Below are 6000 nucleotides of genomic sequence, written 5' to 3'. Positions count from 1 at the left end.
AAGTGGCAGCCTACAAGTGGGAAAAAATTATCAATTACACATACGATAAAGGGCTGATATCTGAACTAAAAAAAAAAAAGAAAAAAGAAAAAAAACTGGATATCAAGAAAACAAACCAATCTTAAATGAGGTACAGATCTAAACAGAGAATTCTCAAAGAGGAAACTCAAATGGTTGAGAAACACTTAAAGAAATGCTCACCATCCTTAGCCATCATGGAAATGCAAATCAAAACTACTTTGAGAACTCATCTTACACCTGTCAGAATGGCTAAGATCAAAACCACAAGTGACAGTTCATGCTGGAGAGGATGTGGAGCAAGGGGAACACTCTTCTACTGCTGGTGGGAGTGCAAACATGTCCACTCTTGAAATCACTATAGCTGTTCCTCAGAAAGATGGGAATTGATCTACCTAAAGATTCAGCTATACCATTCTTGGTCACATACCCAAAGGACTCTTCATCCTACCATAGAGATACTTGACCAACCATGTTCATTGCTGCTCTATTCATAATAGCCAGAAATTGGAAACAACCTAGCTCTCTCTCAACAGAAGAGTGGATAAAGAAAATGTGGTATATTTATGCATGGAGTATTACTCTGAGGTACCTCAGGCCCAGAAAGAAAGATACGGTATGTATATACTTACATGTGGGTGTCAGCTGTTAAGTCCGTGATAACCAAGCTACAATCCAGAAAACCACAGAGATTAGGTATACAGCAAGGGGCTAGGGTTGAGAAGACAGACAGATCTTGTTGGGAAAGGGAACTAGAATATAGTTATGGATGGATGAGGCCCTGAGACTGGAGGGTCAGGAGGAGAAGAAGAAGGCAGAGAAGGATGAGGGAAGGAAATGAGGGAGAGACAGCTAAAACTAATGGGCATTTGACGGGAACTGTGGAAACCTAACACAGTAGAGGCTTCCTAAAATATATACACATATGGAAGCAATCTAACTGAAATCGCCAAATAATGGGGGAGACAAGATGCCAACAGCCACTTCTTGTTACCAAATGAAGCTTCCAGTTCTGGGACTGGATTACATCTAACTGAGTTGTTGGCCAAAGAGTCCCATTGGAACCCTCAAACAACCCACACTATTGCCAAGACTATAGGCACAAATTAATGGCAAGGCCCCCACTGGTAAAGACAATAGCTACACAACTCGTTGAACCTGGAGACATTGAGCTGGTGTCCACATAGAGCTCTTACCCCTACGCACTAGCCTCTTGGTATGGAAACATATGCTGCACACTACCAATGAAGAAACGTAAACACCGACTCAGACAGAAACCCTTTATCAGCTGTACTATCCCATGTGCAAGATACACTAAGGAAATGGTGGCCCAATGCTTGTGTGAGTAATCAATCATTATCTGATTTGACTTAGACCCACTCTCCAAGAAGAAACCCATACACAACACTGCTTGGGTGACCATGAACCTGAGACTAGATGGCCCAGAAACCTAGGGTTAAGCCAAATGCTATTGTTCTGAAACAAAAACAAAACAAACAAAAAACAGCAATAAAACGACTCCTAATGACATTCTGCTATACTCATAGATCAGTGCCTTGCTCAGCCATCATCAGAGAAGCTTCTCCCTGCAGCGGATGGGAACAGATACAGAGACCTAAAGACAGACATTATGCAGAGAGTAAAAGACCTTGCAACATTCAGCCCTAAATGGGATGTCTCCATGAAATCCCTCCCTCAAGGCTCAGGGGGCCCTGCAGAAGAGGAGTCAGAAGGTGTGTAAGAGCCAGGGGGATGGAGGACACCAGGAGAACAAGGCCCGCTACATGATCAAAGCTCATATGAACTCACAGAAACTGAGACCGCATGCACAGGGCCTGCACTGGTCTGCACTATGTCCTCTGTGTATATATTATGGCTTCCAGTTCAGTGTTTTTATGGGATTTCTGAGTGTGTGAATGAGTGGACCTCTGATTCTTGTACCTTCTCTTGGGCCCTTTTCCTTCTGTTTGTTGTCTTCTCCAACTCTAATGTGTTCATTTTTTATATTATGTTATATCATTATCCCTTAGAAGCCTATTTGTTTTCTAATGAGAGACAGGAAGGGACTGTTTCTCAAGCTATAATCTGAAGTGACTTTTAGTCCACCCTCTTACATTTACATGGGAGTCGGTAAAATCTTCGTTGATAACCAAACATCGATCCAGTGACTAAGAGGACTAATAGAGTCTTTTTGTAAATAGAAATAAAACTAAAAAAAAAAAATGCCTTAGTCAGACTCCTACTTGGGAAGATTAAAGAAGCATGGAGATTCAAAAGGTAGAATGTGAAAACATCACCTTTCCTTATAAGTGAAGAATTAGTCAATCTGAGAAAGGGGCTGGATTTCAAAGTATTCAAAGGCTCACTCAGCCAAGCCAAATATGCCAGAAATGATTGACTTTTGCAAGCCAAGGCAGACTGATTATATGTTTAGAATATATTGTATATATTGTTACAAGGAGTCCACCAGAGATGACCACTCAGACTCAGTTTATAGCCAATTGAAAGTCTTGTTTTCAGCTGGTTGAGACTACACTCAGGTATTTAGGACCTAAGTGTAGGTCCCCCCAAGCATTTAGAGCAAGGGGCTTTTAAAAACAGAAAATCACATCCTGGTATCTTGCTCTGTAACTGTGGGGGGAGGGTGGGGGAGGAGGTTGCACACACAAGCAGTCTAACAGAAGCTAAGGTAAGTTAGCTAGGACATCCTGAACGTGGGTTCCTAGAATAGAGTTGGATAATTTTCCACGGGATTCTCATCAAGAAGATCAAATTCAAGTTAAACCTAGAATGGCCTCAGCAAGAATACAAGATGGAGGAACCTCTACACTGCCTTGTCCTGTCACAATATGAATTTATAAAAACCAAAGAAAGGCTGGTGGTGGTGGTGTGGTGGCACACACCTTTGATCCCAGCACTTGGGAGGTAGAGGCAGTCTGTGAGTTCAAGGCCAGCCTGGTCTACAGAATGGGTTCCAGGACAGCCAAGGCTACACAGAGAAACACTATCTCAAAGAAAAAAAGAAAAAGAAAAAAGAAAAATACTAAAATCATCAGTAGCTAATTAACCAAGTGAGTCAGTATAAAACTTTATAACCAACAAATTAAAAAACACAGTCCTATTCAATGCACTTGGAATATTTATCAACAGAAACCATATGCTGAAGTAGTATAAGTTACACAGCCAACAATCACAGTGTACTCTAACTCGTTAAAATACAGAGCACATTCATAAGCAACCATGAAATATGATTAGAAATTAGAAATCAGAAATTAGCAAGATAAATAGAAAAACTCTAAATGTTTGATAGGCAATGTACTTCTAAATAATCCATATGTCACTGAATAAATGTGCAGTGTATTAATATTTTGAGTTGAGTTGTAATGAAAGCATAATATAAAATGTGTTCACATAGACAAAATATTACTTAGTGAAAATATAATCTTAAGTTCATATCTAAAAAGAAAAAAGTATGCAAACAGATGATTAAACTCCTTTCTTCACAAGCTAGGAAAAGGAACATCAAATTATCGATAAAGAATGTAGGGAAATGGTAAAGAGGAAGCAGAGAATGTGGAGGTCGGGGGAAAAAAAAAAAAAGGAAGCCCAATGTTGAGTCTTCAAAGTTACTGGGAATTATTAAGGAAGCTTGAGAGAAAATAGCAATAACCCACATTAGGAATGGAAAACACAATACAGGAGTAATTTTACAGACAAGAAATGAATCTGACAACTTAGCTATAATGGAAAATGCCTCAAATCTCACACAAAAGAAACCCAGAAATTAAAATATATTTTGCTAAAGGAAACTTAATCTGTCAAATACAAGGTCATTCATATTTAAAGAAATAAAAACTTTTCTTACAAATAAAACTCTAGGCTTAGATGTCTTTTAAACAAAATAAAATATAAAATAAAAAACAAAAGCCCCAAAACCATGAAGTTGAAGTTGGACAAAACAAGCCAACAGAGAAACAAAAGGGGTTAAGAGAAAGCATGAGAATCAGAGACCAACTCATCCACACACTCAGGAATTCATAAAAACACTGCTCTGGAAGCTATATATATATATATAGGCAAGCCTGGGCAGGCGCTGGGCAGGCTGCTTCAGTCTCTGCTAGCTCCAATGAGCTTTGCTCAGTTGTTTAAGAGGGTCTTGTTCTCCTGGTCTCCCCCACTCCTTCTGCCCCTCTTCTTCGGGGTTCCCTGAGCCTTGAGGAGAGGGGTTCGATAGAGACATCTCATTTAGAACTGTGTGTTCCAAGGTCTCTCTGTCTGTGTAATGTCTGGCTGTGGACCTCTGTATTTATTCCCGTCTGATATAGGAGGAAGCCTCTCTGATGATGGCTGAATAAGGCACCAATATATGTGTCTAACAGAATATCATTAAGAGTCATTTCATTCTTACAATTTTTTTTAGACCAGTAGTATTTTGTTTTACCCAAGGTCTCTGGACTCTCTAGACCCTGGTTTTTTTGGTGATCCAAGCAGTGTTGGTGTGGATTCCGTCCTATGGAGTAGGCCTTAGGTCAAATCAGACATTGGTTGGTTATGCCCACAAGCTTTGTGCCACCGTTGCCTTAGCGGATTTTGCAGGCAGGACAGATTGTAGGACAGCTTACTTTTCTCCTTTGGTGGCCTGCAGAGAACCGTTCTGTGTCATAGACACAAGAACAGCAGTTCTCAATCTGTGGGCTGCAACCCTCACCGAGGTCACATATCAGATACCCTGCATATCAAATGTTCACATTACGGTTCATAATAGTAGAGAATTACAGTTGTGAATTACAGTTAGTAACAGAAATAAATTTATGTTTGGGGGTCACCACAGCATGAGGAACTGTACTAAAGGGTCAAAGCATTAGAAAGGCTGAGAAGCGCTGCACGAGAACATGGGAGTAGAAGGTTCTGTGTGGGCACCAGCTGGACCTCTCCATGTTCAGTGAGTTGTGTGGGTGTTGTCTTCAGCACTCGGGCCTTGCTGTCAGTTTGTGGAGAGCAACCTGTTCTCTTGTCAACAGCCCGGGATGTTTGGGGATTTCCATGGGACCCCTTTGGCTAACAACTCAGTTGGATAAAGCCCAATCTTGGCCCCAGAAGCTTCATTTGGTAACAGGAGATGGGCCAAATTGTTTATATATTAAGAAGTAATTAATATTCATTTTTAAAATTTTTATTTTTATTTTATTTTATTTTATGTATATGGGTGTTTTGCCTGCATGTGTGTCTTTACATGTATGTGCAATGTTCTTGGAGGCCAAAACAGCATTAGATGCTCTGGTCACAGAGTTACAGAAGGTTCTGAGCCACCAAACCAGGTCCTCTGGAAGAGCAGCCTGTGCTCTTAACCTCTGAGCCATTTCTCAGCTCATTAGTATTAATTTTTTACAACTCAGATCATTAAAATGAGTATTTTCTGTTTCACTTTATAAGCCTAAAGTAAACTTATTAACAAAACTTGACATTATACGAAAGGAAAAGTATGGGGTGGTGTTTCTCAAATATCTAAATGCAGAAATCTTTCATATGTCAGCACATCCAATCCAACCTCATACACGAAGTGTTAACTCATTTCATCTAGACTGATTTGTTTTACAATTGAAAGAAATGGATGAAAATCTTTAAATTAACAGAGCAAAGAACAAAATGGTATCCCCACTACAACGACAGAAAGCATGCAGAACAAAACCTTTCAGAAACCAGAGACAGACCTTTCTTATTGACCAAAGTTGTCCACCAGCATCCTTCATCAAGCATTTTATTGGGGCCTCCCAAGTTCATATGGCAAATAAATACATATGGTCATGTGCGTGGATACACATGGAAGCAAACTGGCATCCAATTGTAGATTTAACAGAATTATGTTAAGTGTATACTAAAAGGGATCAATTTAAACTATTAGAATTAAAAAGTAAATTCCATCAATATTTTTAGATAGAAAAAATAACAAATAAAAAAGGCATTGTGTTTCTAGTTTCTAGC

Source organism: Peromyscus leucopus, chromosome 5 (genome assembly GCF_004664715.2).
Source record: "Peromyscus leucopus breed LL Stock chromosome 5, UCI_PerLeu_2.1, whole genome shotgun sequence".
In the NCBI taxonomy this organism is placed as follows: domain Eukaryota; kingdom Metazoa; phylum Chordata; class Mammalia; order Rodentia; family Cricetidae; genus Peromyscus; species Peromyscus leucopus.
Note: the sequence above shows the minus strand (reverse complement) of the source record.